A 23,892-nucleotide genomic window follows, 5' to 3' on the forward strand; every position below is an offset into this window, starting at 1 on the left:
GGATCACATCCGCCCCTCCTTTGGAGTCGCATCTTCAACCACATAACACGTCTACTTGGAGAATGTTAAAAGGTTTCATTGGCACGGCAAGCGCATCATTAGGGACATTTGTTTGCAAGGTCTCATCTCACCAAAATGTCCCTTTTCTCCTGATTACAGTACATATTTGCACACAAATCAAAACAGTTCTGCTAACTAGTCACCTGATATCATTGGCTCATTCCATCTTTGTACATGGTGAGGGCTTTGACCAGACCTGGGACAAAAGCACATGACGGCGGGGTTGGTGGTGGGGGGGGGGGGGGGGGGGGGGGGGGAGATTAAAAGAGTCTGGAGCAATGCATGCTTGCTTGGCGTAATCACATGGTGATTCCCATTCATAGAAAGAATTACAGTCATGCTTATGTGTGGTTTATGCTCGGTCAAGTGTCTGGCAAAAATATGAAGGGCAAGACCTGTCTGGATAAAACTTGAGCGTTGTATATCAGTGTGGTCTCCCTGGAACAGCTCTGTTAAAACATTAAAATAGCAACGGGGAAATCTTATCCAAAATCCGGCATGTGGATACGTCTTCTTAGGACTTAGGATGTGTAAAAATAAAACTTTGGTTTGTTTACTGCACAGCTCACCCGGATGTACATTTCGACCAAATGAAGCATTTATGCTTACATTGAGAGGCTATGCTATGATTTATTTCAAGACATTTTTAGAATGAAAAATGCATTTCAAAGAACTGTTTTGAATTGTATCAGCCACTTGATAATCCAGCCAAGCCACTGGTAATCATGAGCAATTTCAGGTGCACAGAAATCCTTGTGGGGCCGGCATTTATACTACAAGTAGCCATCACTAAGACGCTTTTAGGATGGAAAAACAAAGAAGGAAACTTTCCACTGGCAAAGTGCGTCTGCGTGGGCCAGACGTGGCTGGCAGTCATCCTGAGGAAGGCCAGTTGCTGATAAGGCCTTTGGCCAGGGAAAAGACTGTTTATACATTGAAAATGACGCCGCCACCACTGAACACAAAACACACTTCACTGCTCAGCTGGAAATGACCTGAACCTCTGTGAATGCACGTGTGAGTGAGTGAGTGAGTCAGGAGGGGCAAGCAGAGGCAACGTTCACACACCAACAGGAGCCTTGCAAGGAAAGAAGCATTCTTCTCGTGCATCAAGCGGACTGAGGCTTGACATGAAAAAGAAGCAATGTTGGCCCATTTATTTGCTATTTAAACTAAAAAGCCAAATTGCCTTCATAGCAATGCTAAACATCTTACTAATTATTGGTCACAAGCACTTATGTGGCTGTTCAGGGAAAAAACAGGGGAGGTGATAATGACATTTTTTATAGCATTTCTCATCACCTTTACCATTCTTTATACGTAAATGTGTGATTTATATAGCGGATAGTGAGTGCTACAGTTCACACTTCAGAATGAATCAGCCAGGCTTTTCAAGATATTCTTAGATATTTTGATGCTGTGTGAAAATACTGAAAGTTCTTTTTCTAATCCAGCACGACTGTACCTTAATGTACAAAGTAGGAGACGTACATAAAGGCACGGTCAGATGAGTTTGGCATGAAACAACTTGACCTTTCCAATGAACTTGCATGGGAATTGGGAGCTTGGCCATTAATAGCATCCAGCGATACTGCATAATCATCATGCTTTTTAAATCCTCTTCTGTATTTTTGTCTTGTCTCGCATTTGATGATGCCTTCCAGGTATTTGTAATATATCGCTGCTCTTTACGATCATGATAATAGTTGAGCGTGCAAAAGCTGTTTGGCTATTGTGCGCTCAGGAATGAACACCGCAATGACAGGAACATGAAGTCGTGTCATCCCTCCTCCCCTTTCAAACTGTGGTTTCTTGGCTCTAATGATTATTAGAGATATATTAGGTCCAAGCTGGTAGCTTGCGTTTCTCACTGACGCAGGTCAGCTGGAAGAAGCTGTCTGTGCATGGGAGGGAGGGAGGGAGGGAGGAAGGAAAGGAGCACACCAAAGACACAATTGAATTTTTGCACAGCCACGCAGATCCTCTGTATTTTTCAGTGAGTGTGTGTATTTGTATCATGTTTGCATGAAAAACCTAGATGTATAATATTTGCTCAAATCATTTTGTTTTGAAAAAGAGAAAAAGCAGATTCCTCCCGTGTCTGTGGAGAAATTACTCAGATAAACAATTGCAAGGATAATCAAATATTTACTTCGTCACCCAAAACAGCGATCGCTTTCCTCACAAAATGAGAATGGAAGAAATGGATGAAGAAAAGCACTGTTCTGGAGATGCATAGCAAAAGAAAGGCTTCCCGTTTGACTGGCATCTCATTCATGTGTTAGTTTTATCTTTCTTGACACACAGTGATTTCCAATCTTCAAAAGCTCAAGTGCCAGACTCATCTGGAAGATGAAGTGCAAGTCAAGAGGCCTGCTTGTTGGCCTTTTAGAGCAACAGCTGCCTGCAGCACAGCGAGAAAGCAAAGAATCATCTCTCGTCACCGGTATTTATCTCCATTTTTTGTTGCCCTCCATTTTGCATCCCTCTATTCTAGGAACACAGCAGAGCCCTGCAGCCCTGCAGGCAGGCATCCTGCTCCAAGAACAGCGACAAAATATTCCACTGGCACGAAGGGAACTTGCAAGAGCCACCAGGCTTCCTCCAAAAAGATGGTTTAGCCATAAAGCAACGAGATCGCCGCTCGATTTACAGCTTTAATGCAAGCATCTGCCCAATATCTTACTTTGGATAATGTATAGTTTGCCCTTTTCTAATCTGACCGATAGATTGTGACTTCCAAAGGCTGGCTGGCTGGCTGGCTGGCAGGCAGCAAAGCATCAGAAGTTATGTTTAAAGATTAGGAGAATACAAAAGAAGAGAAAATGAATCATGGTGAGGTGATGGAAGACCGAGCAGGAGTCAACGGCTAGATCTCCTTGAAATTCAGACTTTTTTGCTAGCCAGCAGGGAGATATCATTTTCTACATGGCTTTATAGTGGTTGAAAAGATAACTTCCATTAGTTTGAAGAATGCTGATCCATTGGCTTTTTGTATTTTGGATCCCACCCATGCCAACGTTCGATTTGTGCTTTGAGATTTTGCAGCGTAAGCATTTGGAGTGGATGCTTGCCAGCTGTTGCTCAGTTGAGCTGCAAAGTGCAGCTGTCTGAGGGTTTTTTTGTTTTTTTTTAATAATGACAGCAACCCAGAGGTGCTATAGTGAAAAGCTGATGAGATGTAGAGACTGCAGTACCATCCATCTGCTTGTCAATGTCTATGTGAGTGATACAAAACACACACGCACACACATACAATAAATAATAATAATTCTAGTCACAATTTGGATCAGCCAGCCTCCATGAGACAGTGTTAGAACCTCGAGTGTGGCAACTACTGGGGCAGCATGCTTGTAAAAGGCAATGATAGACAGAATGAGGTGAATTGCATGGCATGGCATGGCATGGCATGGCATGGCATGGGGGGCTTGCTTGACTGCATTGAAGCAAACTTGAAGAAGCTATTCTACTCACAAATCACAACATCAGGCACACAAGAACTGTGCTACACCGCATAGGAGAGAAGACATTTGATTTTATGAAAGAATAATGTCATGTATTTTCCTGACTGCTAATGAAATGTCTTAATGATATATTTGTGTGAACTGTTCCCAAGGTCGATCAGTAAGAGCCATAGATGTGTTACGGAGGCCCGGCGGCTATTAAGCTGTCTGAATATCTGGATCAGTTGGGGAGTTGAAAATGTGCCATGTGAAATTTGGCAACACGCTGTTGTGAATGACATGTGGCTCAAACAATGATGAATTTTTGATTGATCGATCTGTTCTTAACTCTGTAGGAGAGCTGAAGTTTGGTCAGCAACACATTGAAGAAATGAGCAGTAGTAGAACATGAAGGACATTTTATTTGAAACATTTTACAGTGTTTACATGGCTTTGAGATACTAAAAGCGTCACATCGCTCCTCTTAAAAGCGAAGGGGAAAAAATCCCTGTATATACAATTCTGAAATTTTGATATAACTATTTTTAGAAGCACATTGTGCTAATCTCAAGTGATTGAATTTTAAAGCAATCTAGCTGCACTCTGTCACATAAAAATCCAAATATGATCCGTGAGAATGACATTAATGACGTAAATGGAGTTGAAGAAACAAGCCAGTAATTCCAAGGGCAGCTTTTATTCGGCTGTAAATTGAAGCCACAGATAGCAAAGCTGAAACAGAAAAAAGGAGGGGGGGTATTCCCTGAACAGGCAAATGATATCAAATGAAATCCATTCTTCCTCAACCTCTTTCCTTGCTCAAGGAAGAGTCAAAGGAGAAGGAAACAAAAGTGGCCAAGGTCACTTCCATTCTGTCTTGCCTTTCGGGCATGCAGGATAATTGGGATTTCTGCTGACCTCTGGAATTGTTTCATTCAGAGCAACAAGATGTTTTATCAGCCAAGCCTTTAACTGCAGGGTGACGTCAAAATGATGACTTTTACCTGTGTAATAGTGTTGGCTCGTGAGTGAACGATGGGTTCAAAAGAACGAATCTTTTCAGTGAACGAGAGTGCACGAATTCTTTTTTCAGTTCATATGACTTCAACCAGTAGATGTCAGTAATGCCCATTGAAGCTGGTGCCACCTGGCCGTAAAACAAAACGAAGAAGAAAATGACGTCACTTCCCGTTCACAAACAAGTCGTGAATTGCATTTCCCCTTCACCAACGAACGAATCTGTGAGTGATTCGCATTTCTAGTTCATCGCGAGAACGGATCAGTGAGGGAACGAATCGTGACTTTCCCGTTCGCGAACGAGGCAATGGGTCAACTGCCTTCCTTCCTTCCTTCCTTCCTTCCCGTGCGCGCGTGCATCAACGGATCAGTCAGTGAAGGTGTTGCGTCGTCTCCCTCCTGGCGTCAACTATGTAAGCCAGAATGTCCATTTGCCATGGAAAGAAAGAACCACTTACTGAAACACCATTTCTTTTATGCACGTTTTATGCTAACTTTATTGCATGAACGGATGCGCCGTTATGCAACAACGGGGAGATTATGCTTCTCTTTGGGTCATCTTGATTTTATAACACTTAACATAACGTGTATGCATATATACGCCTAAATATTGTTATCCAATCTATCTACTGCAATTTCATATTGTATTGCTGGTTTGAAATGTACTTTTATTATTCTTATTTTTAATAAACATTTATGTTAAAACTTGTCTGGTGTTTTATTCCTTGTTTTTATACTCGCCAATTAAAACATAAAAATCAGACATTTGGTTAACTGCTTTATATGACAATACGTGTAGGTACACCTCATGGACACTTCAATAGGTACACTACACGAGGTAAAAGAAATAAATTATTTATTGCACATTGAATATATTCACACACCTGGAATCGAACCAAGACTTTACCGAGCAAGAGCCCGTGTCATTAACCAGTCGGCTAAGTCGACCTGGCAGCTCGTGGTTGTCTGCACCGTTTTGTACTAGTGATGTGCATTCCAGTTGTGAAGTGAACCGAATCGTTAGAATCGGTTCAGAATATTTAACGAGGGAATGACACGGACACTCCATTAGGTACACCGCCATTTTCAAGTGTACTTAATAACAGGCCACTTTATTAGGGAAATATCATGGTCAAAGGTCACAGGTGTCAAGCTCTAGTCCTTGAGGGCCGCATTCCAACATGTTTTCCAAGATAATAAAGTGGCCACTTTATTAGGTACACTTGAAAATGGCGGTGTACCTAATGGCGTGTCCATGTGATTCCCTCGTTAAGCGCACCTGCGTGAAAAGTTTTTGGTCACTTTCACGTTCCGCATGAGCTAAAACTTTTCACGCAGGTGCGCTTAACGAGGGAATGACACGGACACTCCATTAGGTACACCGTCATTTTCAAGTGTACCTAATAACAGGCCACTCTATTAGGGAAATATCATGGTCAAAAGTCACAGGTGGCAAGCTCTAGTCCTTGGGGCCGCGTTCCAATATGTTTTCCAAGTGACCCTCGTTAAGCGCACCTGCGTGAAAAGTTTTAGCTCCTTTCACGTTCCGCAGGAGCTAAAACTTTTCACGCAGGTGCGCTTAACGAGGGAATGACACGGACACTCCATTAGCTACACCGCCATTTTCAAGTGTACCTAATAACAGGCCACTTTATTAGGGAAATATCATGGTCAAAGGTCACAGGTGGCAAGCTCTAGTCCTCGGGGCCGCGTTCCAACATGTTTTCCAAGATTCCCCTCGTTAAGCGCACCTGCGTGAAAAGTTTTAGCTCCTTTCACGTTCCGCAGGAGCTAAAACTTTTCACGCAGGTGCGCTTAACGAGGGAATGACACGGACACTCCATTAGGTACACCGCCATTTTCAAGTGTACCAAATAACAGGCCACTTTATTAGGGAAATATCATGGTCAAAGGTCACAGGTGTCAAGCTCTAGTCCTTGGGGCCGCATTCCAACATGTTTTCCAAGATAATAAAGTGGCCACTTTATTAGGTACACTTGAAAATGGCGGTGTACCTAATGGCGTGTCCATGTGATTCCCTCGTTAAGCGCACCTGCGTGAAAAGTTTTTGGTCACTTTCACGTTCCGCATGAGCTAAAACTTTTCACGCAGGTGCGCTTAACGAGGGAATGACACGGACACTCCATTAGGTACACCGCCATTTTCAAGTGTACCTAATAACAGGCCACTCTATTAGGGAAATATCATGGTCAAAAGTCACAGGTGGCAAGCTCTAGTCCTCGGGGCCGCGTTCCAATATGTTTTCCAAGTGACCCTCGTTAAGCGCACCTGCGTGAAAAGTTTTAGCTCCTTTCACGTTCCGCAGAAGCTAAAACTTTTCACGCAGGTGCGCTTAACGAGGGAATGACACGGACACTCCATTAGGTACACCGCCATTTTCAAGTGTACCAAATAAAGTGGCCACTTTATTATCTTGGAAAACATGTTGGAACGCGGCCCCGAGGACTAGAGCTTGACACCTGTGACCTTTGACCATGATATTTCCCTAATAAAGTGGCCTGTTATTAGGTACACTTGAAAATGGCGGTGTACCTAATGGAGTGTCCGTGTCATTCCCTCGTTAAGCGCACCTGCGTGAAAAGTTTTAGCTCCTGCGGAACGTGAAAGGAGCTAAAACTTTTCACGCAGGTGCGCTTAACGAGGGGAATCTTGGAAAACATGTTGGAACGCGGCCCCGAGGACTAGAGCTTGCCACCTGTGACCTTCGACCATGATATTTCCCTAATAGAGTGGCCTGTTATTAGGTACACTTGAAAATGGCGGTGTACCTAATGGAGTGTCCGTGTCATTCCCTCGTTAAGCGCACCTGCGTGAAAAGTTTTAGCTACTGCGGAACGTGAAAGGAGCTAAAACTTTTCACGCAGGTGCGCTTAACGAGGGTCACTTGGAAAACATATTGGAACGCGGCCCCGAGGACTAGAGCTTGCCACCTGTGACTTTTGACCATGATATTTCCCTAATAGAGTGGCCTGTTATTAGGTACACTTGAAAATGGCGGTGTACCTAATGGAGTGTCCGTGTCATTCCCTCGTTAAGCGCACCTGCGTGAAAAGTTTTAGCTCATGCGGAACGTGAAAGTGACCAAAAACGTTTCACGCAGGTGCGCTTAACGGGGGAATCACATGGACACGCCATTAGGTACACCGCCATTTTCAAGTGTACCTAATAAAGTGGCCACTTTATTATCTTGGAAAACATGTTGGAATGCGGCCCTCAAGGACTAGAGCTTGACACCTGTGACCTTTGACCATGATATTTCCCTAATAAAGTGGCCTGTTATTTGGTACGCTTGAAAATGGCGGTGTACCTAATGGAGTGTCCGTGTCATTCCCTCGTTAAGCGCACCTGCGTGAAAAGTTTTAGCTTCTGCGGAACGTGAAAGGAGCTAAAACTTTTCACGCAGGTGCGCTTAACGAGGGTCACTTGGAAAACATATTGGAACGCGGCCCCGAGGACTAGAGCTTGCCACCTGTGACTTTTGACCATGATATTTCCCTAATAGAGTGGCCTGTTATTAGGTACACTTGAAAATGGCGGTGTACCTAATGGAGTGTCCGTGTCATTCCCTCGTTAAGCGCACCTGCGTGAAAAGTTTTAGCTCATGCGGAACGTGAAAGTGACCAAAAACTTTTCACGCAGGTGCGCTTAACGAGGGAATCACATGGACACGCCATTAGGTACACCGCCATTTTCAAGTGTACCTAATAAAGTGGCCACTTTATTATCTTGGAAAACATGTTGGAATGCGGCCCCAAGGACTAGAGCTTGACACCTGTGACCTTTGACCATGATATTTCCCTAATAAAGTGGCCTGTTATTAAGTACACTTGAAAATGGCGGTGTACCTAATGGAGTGTCCGTGTCATTCCCTCCTTAAATATTCTGAACCGATTCTAACGATTCAGTTCACTTCAGAACACTGGAATGCACATCACTAGTACAAAACGGTGCAGACGACCCTGAGCTGCCAGGTGGACATAGCCGACTGGTTAATGACACGGGTTCTTGCTTGGTTAAAACTTGGTTCAATCCCAGGTGTGGGAATATACCTTAATATGCTTTCATTGTGCAATAAACTGTTTATTTCTTTTACCTCATGTAGTGTACCTACTGAAGTGTCCATGAGGTGTACCTACACATATTGTCATATAAAGCAGTTAACCAAATGTCTGATTTTTATGTTTTAATTGGCGAATATAAAAACAAGGAATAAAACACCAGACAAATTTTAACATCAATGTTTATTAAAAATAATAATATTAAAAGTAAATTTCAAACCAGCAATACAATATGAAAATGCAGTAGATAGATTGGATAACAATATTTAGGCGTATATATGCATACACGTTATGTTAAGTGTTATAAAATCAAGATGACCCAAAGAGAAGTATAATCTCCCCGTTGTTGCATAACGGCGCATCCGTTCATGCAATAAAGTTAGCATAAAAGAAGTGGTGTTTCAGTGAGTGGTTCTTTCTTTCCATGGCAAATGGACATTCTGGCTTACATAGTTGACGCCAGGAGGGAGACGACGCAACACCTTCACTGACTGATCCGTTGATGCACGCGCGCACGGGAAGGAAGGAAGGAAGGCAGTTGACCCATTGCCTCGTTCGCGAACGGGAAAGTCACGATTCGTTCCCTCACTGATCCGTTCTCGCGATGAACTGGAAATGCGAATCACTCACTCATTCGTTCACTCACAGATTCGTTCGTTGGTGAAGGGGAAAGGCAATTCACGACTCGTTTGTGAACGCGAAGTGACGTCATTTTCTTCTTCGTTTTGTTTTACGGCCAGGTGGCACCAGCTTCAATGGACGTTACTGGCACCTACTGGTTGAAGTCATATGAACTGAAAAAAGAACGAATCACTTTAGCCAACACTAGTGTAGGTGTTGTATTATAGAAAGAAAGGTGTGAATAACCGAGGCAATTATTATTATTTTTAAAAAAAAAATTTGGGGGGGGGAGAGAGTGTAGTTGTATTGTTTGACGTACATGTTGTTCCCACCGGATGTTGTAATATAGAGAAAAATGTGTGCGTTGCCGTTGTCTACATTACCGTGTGTTTACTTGATTGTTTTTTGTCTGGTGTATTGCTTAGTTGTGTGTGTTATTGAAGTTAAAAAAAAAGGGATCAGATTCAGTTCACTTAAAAGAACTGGAATGCACATCACTACTGTGTAACATATTCAGTCAGATGACTCCAGTAAGATGAGTGATAACATAAAAAGTCTTAGCTTGAAAATACATTGACAGTAGGCACCGAGGCTTTGGCATACTTGGCTACAATGTGAAAAGTGCCTCCGTTTAGATACTTCAACAAAAAAAAGGCAGTTTGGAGAAGACTAATGAGAACATGCCGTGCTGCTGCAGCACAAGGCCTCACTCGGAGCAGAGGCAAAGACGAGTGAAAATTCCTCCAGCCAGACACAAAGATAAAAGGCTTTAAAGAGAGCCAATCCGAGAGGGAAAATGATTTGCGCTGCTTCATTATGTATCTTACTGTCACACAAAATACACTTCAGTCCGCCCGTGCATATATTGTATTCGCACACACACGCAAACAGTAGTCCAGTCATTATACAAGGAGTTCAAGTGCAACGGGCGAATTAAGTGTTAAAGGTCAGCAAATATTATTGCAGACGATTGCTCTACAATGTCAAACGACTGCACGCAATTGATTTAATTAATATACAGCACATTGAGTGTGGTCCTTGGCCACAATATTCTCGCATGTTATGTTGTGTCTAGGCTTCAGAGCATAATGAGAATGTTGCCAGGATTGTGTATGGAATGCTGAATATATTTGTTCATCTTGCTTTTGAAGTAAAACGGCAAGAACGATAAAGCCATTAAGGGTGCTAATAGCTGTCTTTGTACGGTGATTCATTTCACTGAAGATGCTACAGGAATATTCCATTTCTCGGAATCTGCATATATTTGAGCCCGTTTCTCTTCATTTCAATCTGTCGCGTTCGAAGCAGATCAAGCAGACAGGCGGTTGGTTCCCTCAGCTACTCTCCAAGTCTTGTTTACTTTCCCAACCTCTTTCAAATTACCGGGTTCTTGAAATAGGCTAGCACCAATCTCCGCTAAGATTGAATGACCATTAAGTTTTACTGCCGGGACCAGAGGAGGAAGAGACATTTTCTAAAATGAACACCATGCTACACAATAGCAATAATAACTTGTCTGTTGTGAGCCAATTACGTGGTAACATTTCCCACCCAAACAACATTTGAACTCGTATCGCGTTCAGAAATCTCTTTCTTCTTTTTTCTACACGCAAGTAAACGCTTGGTCAACTTTTCTCAATTTATCAGGTGAGACGACAACTCTGCTTTTACAAAAGTCCCATCCAAAAAACTGAGATGGCCTCTTTAGATAATCCTCATCATGTTTACGAGCCCTTCTTTGAAGAATTGTCTCATAAATGGACATTTCGGGGAATGTGATATGCAATTGCAAGGGAAGGAGTAGAAGAAGCTTTTTCATTTGAAAGGAAAGCCCTTTTCAGTCAAACAGCTCATCTGATGCCCATTAAAAGAACACGAGGCACTTTGGCTCCTGCACATTCCGAATCGAACTGACACAAATATCTTTTTATGGTCTATTAAGAATTGCAAATGTAGAAACAGCCTTAATGCCTAATGAGCTCATGGTTAGCATCATATTTGTGAGGTTTGGGGCTCATGGCCTTTTGATTTGTTTTTACCACTCTGGATTTGCAAATGCTTGAAAAAATAATACGGATGTGCCTTCGTGCATTAGTCAATCCAAAGCTCCAAAATCCTTGGCACTGAGATACATCAGTGGCAAAATTACAGACAGACATTTGTCTGCTTTGACACTGATAAGTACAACTTGAGCTTACGTTGTCATTTTTTACAGAGCCAATTACAAATGTGCAGTAGCAGAAGGCAGTGAATGGGAAAACAGACTGCTCATGCGAAAACCTGGCTGTGCTTAGGCTACACTCCATGTTGGCTTTGTCCGCATGTCTGCTGGTGCATGTGCTTCCGGATTAGGATCGACTTTCTATCAGCGATGCGAAAAAGGATCAAAAACAGTGAATGGAAAAAAAAAAGGTGGTGTCTTTCAGGGCATATTCAATTGAAAACAAAGAATGTTGATCATTTCAAAATGGAAGCCGGCATACTTGAATTGTTGATGTGGAGGCAACCATACCATTGCACCATTGCTGTCTTGTTGACAGACAACCGCAGCAGTGTATTTTGGAAACATTCAAAGGCTATGACCTTATCATGAGGACAAGAGGGAGCACAAACAGGAAACAAGCAGCAGAAATAGTCAAGTGGTCAGTGCAGTGGGATTCATGTCGTAAATACAGTTTACACTCCCATGACATTTGTTGAGAACTCAATGTCCACTGGCAACGTTATGGCTCAGCACTTGATCTCCCTCCTGTTGCTTACCCAGCCCTGTGGTGGCCAGCCACAACTCCACTGACTACTTAACGCTCTTCTCTCACCGTTTCATACTTTGGGGAGAGCTACAGAATGTCAATCTCAGGAAAAGGGCCTAAAATTGCGGCACTGCAAGATAATAGAGAAGTGACTATTTTTGGACATTCACACTTTGAGAAAATATCAAAGGGGTTGACAAATGAGGATAAAGGATGGAAAATGACATAATCCCTCTTTCCAGTCGAACCAGAAATAACTGAGCGTGATCAGATTACACAGTGAACTCATTATCCTGCGAAATAGAGAAAGAATAAATTAGATATTAGTGTCATAGTTGTGTTGCAGTAAGAATGTCGTTGCGAGAAAATAACCGTCACTTTTGAGAAACTCTAAAGAGAACATTTCAAGTCATTGCTAAAGGATCTGTATTGCAAAATAAACTTTCAATCTCTCCGTTACCATTGAATTAAAACGCTGGGTTCGCTATTCCACCCCAAAAAAATCACGGTGGATGAAGAGGTCAGCCAGAATTAGAACATTGCTAATCAATTTATAACTGGACAGAAATACACGAACTCCAGGAAAGGGGTACAATCCTAGGAATAGAGAAGGATCCCATGACATGAGATTGGAGATCACGGTTGCTTTCTTTGACCTTCTCTCAGTCAATAAGAGTGCAAAGAACAAAATGGGCAGGAAAAAATCTTCAGATTGTATTAGCATATCTCAAGTATGGTGGTGCTCTATGAAGAAGATGGCGACCAGCAGTCCAGCCTCATGATGTGGAGAGGAGAGGCCTGGTTATCTCTTTAGGATTACACTTTAATCAAGCTAAAGCTCCAGCATGGTAATCCTATGCAAGAGTACTATTTCAGCCTGTCCTCTTCCCGCCATTGTTGAACCTGCCGCAAAGCTTGATGTCATATGGAGGTGTCAGAGCTCCCTCCACATGGCAGCAATGCATCATTCATTACATTACATCCAACACATGAGCTGCATCAATCTTTTTTTTTGCCACTGTTGATCATAAATATGTTGAGCTCAGTATCTCGCTAAACGAGGTAGAGACAATGGGAAATTGGAATCGGTCTGCTGTTGCATTCCAGTATGTCCTTTTCTCCTTCTTTTTCAAAGGACGCTCATGAATCAACAAAATACTTGCTAATATACGATGGAAAAAAGACCAGAGAAGCCAACTAAAAGTCAAATGATGAGATGGCATTATTGGGCCGTGAGAGTCAGAGGGTTCAAAAAAATCCCTTCAGTTCTCCGCCCATACGTTTGCTCATCTACACGACATGGTATTATAAATACATCAGACGGATGAGAGGATCATGTTTCCTCTTTAATGAAGAAGACAGATGGTCACAAACACGCATGCACGCTCGCTCGCTCGCTCGCTCTGACACCTTTAGCTCAAATCTACTGGCAACGAAAAGTCGAAGGTACAAGCCAAACTCTTTCTTTCTTCCTTTTACAGCAACGCAACAGATGGCCACCCAATGCTGACACGCATCAAAGTGTTCTAAACATTAAGACGCTCCGATAAAGAGACCACGGTACTGGACCGACCGAGTAGACACTCCCCATCTGCCAGAGCTCTAGTGGCAAATTGGGTTCGTTATTGAGGCTCCTTTTTTCTCTCAACGTTAAGCCACAGTTGGCACGAAAGGACTTACTGAAATGGTTTAGAAGAAATCTGGGGCTCTGGGTTGCTGCCAATGGCTGCGTGGCAGGGAGCCGATTCAAGCAGCTTAGTCAGCTGCAGACAATGCGCATCATAACACAGAAAAATAAAAGTGTCACTAGGTCACTTGTGATTTGTCTGTGGGTCATAATGCAGGCCGCTCCAACAATGCCTTGCGCTCAGATATCCGACGCACGACCACACAGCAGGAATATTTGGGAAAGTATGACGATACGTTGAATGTTCAATCAGGATGGGGAATGAATATGGGTTTAAAAGGTTGATTCAACCTCAAGGGACAGTTTGGAGCGCTCAATGGGCCCACCGTGCACGGAATGTGGGAGGAAATCGGAGCGCCCGGAGGAAACCCACGCAGGCACCGGGAGTACGTGCAAACTCCACACAGGAAGGCCACAGCCGGAATTGAACCCTGCACCTCTGAACTTTGAGGCGGACGTGCCAACCGGTGCTCCATGGAAGGGGGGGGGAATGGTTGTCATTATTAACCAATAAAAATGCAAATTGAATCATATTGGGGAAATATTTTCACAATATTGTAAATTATTTGTTTTTCTAAGTTCAGTGGCTTGGATGATATTTTAGACCTCAAATGAATTAAAGTGCAAATTGCAATTATTAGAAATTGTGTTAATTGTTACTATTTTATTTTATTCTATTCTAGGTTGTTAGGCCGACTGCACGCTGTATTACACGCAAGCTCAACTGACCAAGTATCAAGTACTTGTTGAACAAATTATCTTTTGTCACCAGCTAAATCCACCCAAGTGAGATAAGAGCACTTCTTTATTGGCGTAAGCAATTGCCTCACATGGGCGTTTTATTGAAAGAAACACTTCAAGAAAATACGAGTGGAGTGAAATGACAAGGCCCATGGCTGTTAAGTAGCGGATAACATGCCCGCCTCACAAATAAGAGGGGCGCGGGTTCGAATCTCGGCATCCCTCTTACTTTCCTTCCTTCGAGGCTGCCGCTCATTGGTCTCATGTCAGTATAATCTGTAAAACATTAACAAGAGTGGATTTTAATGAACAAATGGTTTGACTCTCTTGCTCTTTTTCTCAAATCATTGCCCTCAGGTTTCGCTTTCCTTACGGAATGCAACCCTCAGCTACTTTGTTTTCAGTCTTGTGCCGCTTCTAAAAGAGTGAACATGCTGAATGCTTTTTGTGGAGGAAAAAAAATGCTCTTGACTAGTAGAATGTACAGTAGATAACCCTGACTGGGGCTACTCTATCTTTTACCCGATTGGTTGTCATAAGGAGAGATTAGTTGCTGGGGGAAAACCCCCCAGCTGATAACGGTATACAAGCATAGACCGACCGTCGAAATACTTTATAATGGAGAAAAGCAAGTTCCCCAATATTTACATCAGTGCATTCCTCACTTTACCAGATAAGCCAGATTCCTTTTCTTGTGTATTTCTTTTTTTTAAGACTGCAGGCTGAGAAGTGACTCATTTACATGAGGCACAATTCCCCCCTCAAAACATGGGTAGAAAAAAAGAGGATGAAAATTGTGCCCTAATTATCCTTTGGATATGTTATTATGACACCTGGGAACAGTTTGAAATGGTGCAAAAATGCAAAAATTGTGCCCATTGAAACGAGGTCATGCATTTCCACAAAGTGAAAATATGTATAAATATCATTGTTGATTTATGGGCAGGCTATTTATTTTTCTAAAATAGTCTTTTGGATCTACCAGAATAGATTGATGATTGACGTGTCAAATAAGGCAAAGCTTCAAGCAGAGAGCCCGAATAACAGCGAGAAGACGCCATGCTCCAATCTAGCTAATTGGTGAGCGAACAGTTCGAGAGCTGCAATCTGGTCTAATTGTCACAGTTGACACCTGCGCACGCCTCCTCAAATGCCACTTCTTCTTCTTTTGGAATCTACTGAAGTACTTTCCAACATCCAGAAAAAAAAAAAAAAAAAACAGTTCAGCGCAAATATTACAAGTCAGACACCAAACCAATTATGCATCTCTTGTTTTCAATAAACGATGTCAGCTAAATGATTAGAATACGTTTCCTTAGCATACTGACGTGAAAGATGTTTGACATTTACAGACTTTGATGTTTTAGTTGTCATGGCAACTCTCATGATCATAAACAATTCCATCAAAATGATTTCAAAAAAGGTGTGATTGAAAATACCAAAGATGATCTTTTCTAAGTCATGCAAGCATCAGAGAAGAAATCATGGGACTCAAGTGTACATGTTTGTACCATAATAGAAAACTTGCTCACGTACAAAATGTGCTATTCAAGTCCCTGGTGGTCAAGCAGAGTACAAAGTGCAACCACACTTGCAGGTTGAGTAGCTGAAAGAGTTCAAGGATCACTAAATTCTGGAAGAGCGGCAACTCCACTGAGGCTGAACACTCTGCTGCCCCAGACACACACACACACACACACACAGCGCACGTAGTGTGTCTTGTGTGTGGATGGGATGCACGTGCATGCAAGGTATTCATTCATCACTTGATCTACATTCCTGAGCTTCATGCAAGCCATTAGTGGGAGCTATCTCACAGAGGTTTCTTTGAAAGATGGAACATCAAACAGGATTTGAGCACACACACATAGAGTGACAAATGCACTTTACTTCACTGCCAACATGACAGTACTATTTTTTTTTTTTTTTGGAACCCTTTTTCATCTCTACCTGTGTGGCACTCTAACAACTCCAAAGTGTTCTTCACCCCTGGAAAGGTAACAACTATGGAAGTAACATACGTGAGTTTGTCTTTAGGAGGAGAAAAAAAAAAAAAAAAAAGAGAGCTGAGCTGTCATATTAAAGCACGTCTCATCTTTCAGCTCAAAATACTAGAGGAGCTCAAAATACCTGAGAACAATTCCTGTTTTTACATACTTGGTGAATAAAGATGATTAAGCTTCTGAGGAGAAATGGTTTTGAACTCTGCTCTTACATTATAACCCATTAGATAACAGTCACAGTTGTAGCCGCACAATGATCTCTTTTAGGATCCTATGCATTTACAAATATATCCATCCATTTTAAGTGCGGTCCCTTATTTTCCAAAATCCGAAAGGGCGATCTTTGAGCAACATTCAAATCCACCCACATGCGAGCGAGCTCAATGCGGGCCATGAGTTCATAGACTGGGAAGACTGATTTAGTCGACCACCTTTGTGAAATATGTGGGAAGGCATGCAGACACCATTTAAACACACACTAAGAAAGCCAAAGGATATTTCAGTACAGACAGGATTGTACCGCAAACACTTGCACAGCAGCAGCCGCCACACGCCAAACATTTTGGACTTCCAGCAGGGAGCGGCCACTTCGCTTCCAGCCACACTCGACCAGGACGTTCCTTCCTCCTTGGGCCAGCCAATAAGAAGGCCAAGGTAGCATGAAGGAAGTCCCATGTTCCCTTCAGCGTCCTCTGCTCTTCTCCAAGCACAATGTTTTTTCCTGCCTGTCAATGTCAGGAACCCATTAAGAAATGTGTTGGGAGACAATGGAAGGATGAACCCAGCTATTGTTCCTCACCGTTGCTTCTTGAAAAAGTTGCCAAGCTCAGAACAAACAATTGGACACATCAGCATTGTCATCAGACTCCTATCAAGTAACGATGTAAATAAAGCAAATAAATGATTAAGTATGAAAGTCACCATTGCACAGTTTTGTAACGTGAATAGACATAAATGTTTAATACTTTGTCATTTTTTTATACTTCTACTTCCTGTAAAACTTCTATACTTCTCCAATTACATAAGCTTTTTTAATTCCTCATACTACAAGATATAAAATTGAAAGAAATGACGTAATGGCTGAACCGCGGAGCACAAAGTGGAACAATGCTCCTGCCTGTGCCGACTATTAAAAAGAGAGCTGAGCCAATGGGGCCTGGCTTGCTTGCTGGCTTGCTGGCTTGCTGGCTTGCTGGCTTGCTGGCTTGCTGGCTTGCTGGCTTGCTGGCTTGCTGGCTTGCTGGCTTGCTGGCTTGCTGGCTTGCTGGCTTGCTGGCTTGCTCCTAACTTCTCTTGAGTTTTTGTTTTTTTGCTGTCTATCAAGAGACCAGTCAGATCATCGCTTTGGCACATGGCGCTCCCCCACCTTGCTCCTTCCTTCTTTATTTCTTTCTGCAAGACAAATTGACAAATCGAGTTTCTTTTTTTTTGCAGATTTGGGGCACTTTTTGTCCCATTATTTGGCCTGTTCTTTCTGTCCAAACACGTTAGCTTACTTTTTTCCTCGTATCACATGACCAGATTTTCAAACTAAAATTTCTTTCAGACTCTGATCATCAATAAAATATGATTTTTAAAAAAATATTTTTCCCAGTCTCTGCGAATGGACCTGTGACAAATATCCTGTGACCTGCCCGAAAGTGGTCCACTGCCTGGTATAAAGCATTTGAATTGCCTCATTACAGTAATCATCATGGTATTTGATGCTGCTAGCTGGCGTTTCCACATTTGTTTCACTTACTTGAAACCAGCTCAGTGGCCTAGTGGTAGAGTGTCCGCCCTGAGACTGGAAGGTTGTGGGTTGAAACCCCGGCCGGCCGGGTCATACCAAAGACTATAAAAATGGGAGCCATTGCCTCCCTGCTTGGCACTCAGCATTAAGGGTTGGAATTGGGGGGTTAGATCACCAAATGATTCCCGAGCCCGGCGGCACCGCTGCTGCTCACTGCTCCCCTCTCCCCCAGGGGATGGATTAAAATCACATGGGGATGGGTTAAATGCAGAGGACAAATTTCACCACACCCAGATGTGTGTGTGACAATCATTGGGACTTTATGTTTATGTTTATTTGAATGCGACTGATTCAGGTGCCAGCCAATATAGCGTAGTGCTCAATGAATTAAAGCTCATTTGTGCGTTGGATATGGAAGGGGTCAATGTTAGTCTGTGATTTAATGGGCTGAAATGAATTCATCCCACAGTACACAAGTTCAATGCACTTTGGTGTCGCGAGATCATGCTGTGAATAGTTGTTGGCCTGCTGACAGTGCTTTCATGGCAATTGCGCTTCCAGAGCAAGGACGAAAATCTGCCTACTTTGGCAACCGCATCAGCTATGGCTGGCAACTATCCAAAAAATGGACGGGATTCACAAAATTGCCAGGAGTGGTGATGGTCTGCATTTAGTCCATCATGTCAGAAGATGGGCAAAGATCAGGACCATCACACAAGCACGGGTAGATTCAAACATGGGACCTCTCCACTATGAGACGGACTAACCAACAGAAAAAAAGCACATAGCAGAGAGCATGAACATGAGCAAAGTTTTGAAGATTAAATGTCAGGTGTGCTTTCCAGAGCACCAATAAAGACACAATTGATTGGCTGTGATCCACCTGTAGCGACCAAAGAGGCACTTGAAAGCATAGCGTGTCAACACAATTCCATTCGCGGTCCTATCCCTTATTGTATAGGTGTGCGCGTTGACTCCCAACCCCGCCCGCCGGCCCGCCCGCTCGGCTCTAATCCGTGTCTTCTCAGTTTGGGGTGTGGAGGTTCTTTGACTGACACAAAACGATTTGAGGGAGTCCCTCTTCCTCCTACAGCAGCAACTCTTTAGAAGCCCTAAAGCTCCTTAGACAGTCTCCAGCACTTGTTTGAACATCATTTTTAATAAGTCTAAATAGTGTGAAGCGAGCCTAGAATAAATCCTGCGAGTCGAACTGGTGTAGCTCTGCAGGGCTCTTTGTCAAGCACAATTGCCAGGGACTACCTCCAGTGGCGGCGGCTTAGCGGCGGAACGTTCTGTCTCCCCATTCTGTCTCCATGCATCAATAATAGCAGCAAAACAATTCTCACTTCTATTGCCCTCAAGTGATCATACTAAGTTAATACAGACACATGGTGTATTTTGATTGTGAAAGGCCCGCAGGAGAAGCCCTTGCATGGAGAATGGGAGCCACATGAGGCCAAAAAGATGATCGCTGGCTAGTAAGGATAGAGAACCAAAATGACAACAATTGGTTCATCGTTCAATGCCCTCACACACTCTTATCAACATGACAAAGATGGTGAAGCAGCATTTAGCTGTAAGGCTGCAAAAGTGAAGTCAGCCTTGAGTGGAAACGAAATGCAGGTTAAAAACGGACCATACCTTGTTGGCAATTTGTTTTTGCTTGCGTGAGTTGTCTTGCTATGTCAATAAAGCCTCGTCTTGCCTCCTGATATACGTATTAGCTGTGTTTCTAGCAAGGCTTCTATACCTAAAGTGGTCAACTAGGGAGGGAAGAGGGAAGAGAGTGTGTCCGCATACATTACTTGCAGGTGGATGCTAAATCTTTCCTTACATTGTGTGTGCCCTGAAATCTGTCTTCCAAAGTCAAAGTAATTCTTCACAATTGATGATATCAACCACCATGATATTCAGTTGATGAGGAAATATTCAACTCTGGCTGGGCCATGCATCAACCAAACTGGATGAATTGATAGAATGGTTTGGGGACCACCGCTTTTGAGAAATGTTTGGATTGTGCAGTATGTCTGCGATTATGCATAGAAAATACAGCAAGAGCCTGGAAAAGGTTTCACATTGGATGGTCATTCGAAGAAAAGCGTGGGCGTATGATTCCCGGCCGGGCACATCTCACAGATACTACTGTCACTGTGCAAATCACACATGGTTGCATCTCTACAGCAAGGTCTCTAAAAGCCATGAGCCACAATGAATCACCTCTCAGCACCTCCCAGGAAATCATACTGACGCGCAAATGCGTACATAAACACAGAGCGACGGACCAGGCGCAAATGGGACTAAAACATATTGCACTTGACGACCTACGGATAGCTTTCAACATCCATGCCCTTTCCACCTGCGTATTCGTTCTGATGATGGATGGATGGATGGATGGATGGATGGATGGATGGACTAGGTAGGTAGATATGTGGATGGAGAGAGAGACAGAGAGACAGAGAGACAGAGTGAGCAAGAGAACGAGAGAGATGCACCCTTGCACGCACACACAGAGGCTCTGAGGTTTACTGTAAACAAGTCTTTTCTAATTGTAATGCGTGCTCTTTTGAATGTTGTCTAGCTGTGCTTTGCCAACCAACCGTGGCCGATTCTGTGTGGCAGACATGCAGTGTAGTGACCAAGTCTGACTGTGAATACATGCACACGCTGAGAGAGCAGAAATGGGGGGGGGGGGGGAGAGAAACAGAGAGAGAGAGAGAGAGAGAGAGAAAATGCAGGCAACGCAGTGATGCAGAGTGAATGCATGCAGATCTGTGCGAGCCCATATTATCATTCTGAAACATTTCCTTCCATTTCCCCCGCCCCCCGCATCTGATTAGAGTAGGCCTAGCTTCTCAAGTGTGTGTACTGTAACTGCGTGCACATGTGCACACGTTGCCCACCAGCTGGAAGACATTAGTCAAGCCAGCAGGTAACTTTACTCCAAAACTGCCACAGATAATGAGAAGCTTAGGAATTGCTATCAACTGGCTTAGCAACACAGAGATAGAAGGAGAAGACAGAATGACATTGAAAAGAGTTGCAGGTAGGCATGCGCTTGGAGGATGGCCTTTTCCGTCAACACTCTTTACCTTACGGATGATCGAAATAAATGCACAAACAAAGAGAGACGCATTGGAGCATGAAGCAAAATGTGCCGGTTAGAAATTGAAATATTTTCTTGGAGACACAAATATGATGCCAGAAAAAGACACAAGAAAGTCCGAAATGTCAAAGGCTGTGAGACGGAGGTACATCAAAAAAAGAATCCCGAAAAATAGCATTGAAGCAAATCAATAAAATTGGGAAAAGTAGAATGTAACAACAAGCAAGAAAAAGAACTATGGGACCCCATCAACAGCTTCGAGAGGAACTGAGTGAACAATAAAAAAAACATTCGATCTTCCCTTACCTCTGGAGCTTGTTTTTGAAATCCTTTGGAAAATATCGACGCCTCAGCAGCAGCTTCTAGCTTCTCACTTTCTAGCTCTTTTGCCACAATAATTGTTTGCAAAAAGCCTGCCTGCCGGCCGGCGAGGATAGAAAAGGGGTCCTCCTCTGGTGTATCCTTGGTGCTGATGAACAGTGCTAAGTGAAACTCCACTGGAGAGCAGACAGACAGGCGAAGCCAGTGAAACAGGAGAGCGGCGAGAGTCCAGGGCAGACTGAGTAGGATGGAAGGGTTACGGCTTCCTAACATCACAGCGGCTGAGTGGATACACCCACCTCTTCAGCCTGCATCACACCAGAGGGAGTCTACTCCAAACGATGCACACACAGCAAGCTAGGAAATGTGCAGTGCATGATCTCATTTTGGCTACAGGTACAAAGATCCAACCAGAAATAGGTGGAAACAAATCTTCCATGAACATCCTTGTGTTTGAACAATTAATGATTGAAAGGTTGGACATGTTGGAGTTCCAAATCCCCAAATCCTAGCTTTCAGCCCAGGAGCATTTATTGAAGATAAGGGAAGTCATTGTTATTTGCAGAATAGTTGAATAAAAACAGGTGGCAAGCTGCAGAGTGAACTGTAGCATGGAATGAAATGTAGCATTCTTGGAGTGCAAGTGGGCCTATCTCTCATCATGCCTTCATTTTCCCTCTCTTGCCTTGTTGGCTGAAGAATGAGGGAGGAGGAGGAGGGGGGTGCTTTTCATATCATGGAGCACAAGGCTTCTCAATTGGTTGCCACTAGATTAAAATGAGAGCTCTCATTTTTGGGCACTTTGTATGGAATAAGTCAAATGAACTCTCCCACCTCCCAACAGATGTTTGCTTCCACTGCTTGTAATGTGAGTCAGCTAAGAACATTGTGCATGGTATGACCTTTTGACTGAAAGGCAGACATGCTAACCGCCGCAGCACCTTGCTGCCCCAAGACATCAAAACAATGAATCATCACTGCGTTTCATTCGGTGACATTTTCAGGTAAAAGGTCAGACTTTTGAATTGTTCTTCATTTCGTCGGTATTCTGCTAATGATAGATCATAGACAGCAATGGCTTGACAGTGAGACTTTATCTAAGCCAATCCTTGATCGTGCAAATACATTCCAGACATACAAAATGAACTTAGTCCACTTAAATGACACGTTCACCAACATCCGGGGTGAAGGGAAATCCACAGATACTCAGAAGTAAGTCAAGACTTGCAAAATAAAATGCATCATCACATTGCTGTTGATGGACGATGAAAAACTAAATGCCAGCGCAGCGAGTTGAAAAAACACCTGCTGACCTTTCAATTACTGTGCATTACTAAAGTCTGTAATAGTGAATCTAAATCAAGAGTCATTGTGTGGAACAGTATATGAGCTGCGCCTGGCCCTAATTTAGTTGGTCAACCATTCCTGAACCCTAGATCCTTGAATGAAAAGATAAGCATGATGATGCAAGCAAGTATATAGCACTGCTGTTATTACCATACTGTATTAAATAGCCACGGGAGGTACGGTACCACCTTTCTACTGCAATTTACCCACTAGTGTCTGGCTATTACAGCATCACTCGGTGACTAAGTCAGTCGGCTGATTGCGGGTTAAGGAAGATGTAGCTGATACGAGTCCATCCATCTATATGCATGTGCTGACCATGAAGCCACTCTGCAGCAACAGCAGCAGCATCAGGAGCAGCAGCATCAGCATCAGGAGCAGCAGCAGAGACCGTTATTCCTGAACATCATCGTACTGATGTGCACGTGAAATAATAAACACTGCATTCATTATTTCTTTTCCTCCAACCGCATTAAAGTGATGCGAGCATCTTCGGAAGACAACTATTCTCCATCCACCCCTTATTTTGATCAACATTGCACCTGATTCAAAGGAATCGTTGGCGCGGAAGCAATTCTGCAGGGTTTTTCCCCCCCTCCTTTGGTTTAAGACATCAGAGACAAAAACGTAGATAGTATCTTACCGTTGAAAATCGCGGACGGATTGCTGGAGCCGACTGTCAAATGTGGAGATGGTCCTGTGACTGTGGACGATTGGACGCCGCTGCACGGCGTGACCATGTCATTGACAAGAGTACCCTCTGCTGGCCAATCCATAACATTGCTTTTTTATAACGCTTGCAGTGTGTGGAATATATTTGAAGTTTTAAAATGTAAGGATGTCATTTTTTTTTTCCTTCCCATCAAAACAGGTATCAAGATTAACTACGCTGCATTCCAGATGAACAACAACGACCTTTGTATTTCGTCACTATATACGCGCGTGTGTATGTGGTGTGTGCTTAATTTCAATTTATTTCCTTTGATCA

The 23,892-nt window shown here is 43.2% G+C and overlaps 1 protein-coding gene across 2 annotated transcripts in view; it reads right to left on the minus strand.

Annotated features, from left to right (window-relative positions):
- kank4 (KN motif and ankyrin repeat domains 4) overlaps positions 1-23,616 on the minus strand; it is a 37,255-nt gene extending 13,639 nt beyond the window's left edge. The window contains exon 1 of one of the 2 annotated variants that reach the window (XM_037249198.1): positions 23,548-23,616. The gene's annotated coding sequence lies outside the window, so the exon portion shown is untranslated. Of the gene's footprint in view, positions 1-21,542; positions 21,816-23,547 lie in introns of those variants that run through there. The other variant, XM_037249196.1, reaches the window with a different exon arrangement.
- Between the last annotated feature and the right edge of the window lie 276 nt (positions 23,617-23,892).

Source organism: Syngnathus acus, chromosome 4 (genome assembly GCF_901709675.1).
Source record: "Syngnathus acus chromosome 4, fSynAcu1.2, whole genome shotgun sequence".
Classification (NCBI taxonomy): domain Eukaryota; kingdom Metazoa; phylum Chordata; class Actinopteri; order Syngnathiformes; family Syngnathidae; genus Syngnathus; species Syngnathus acus.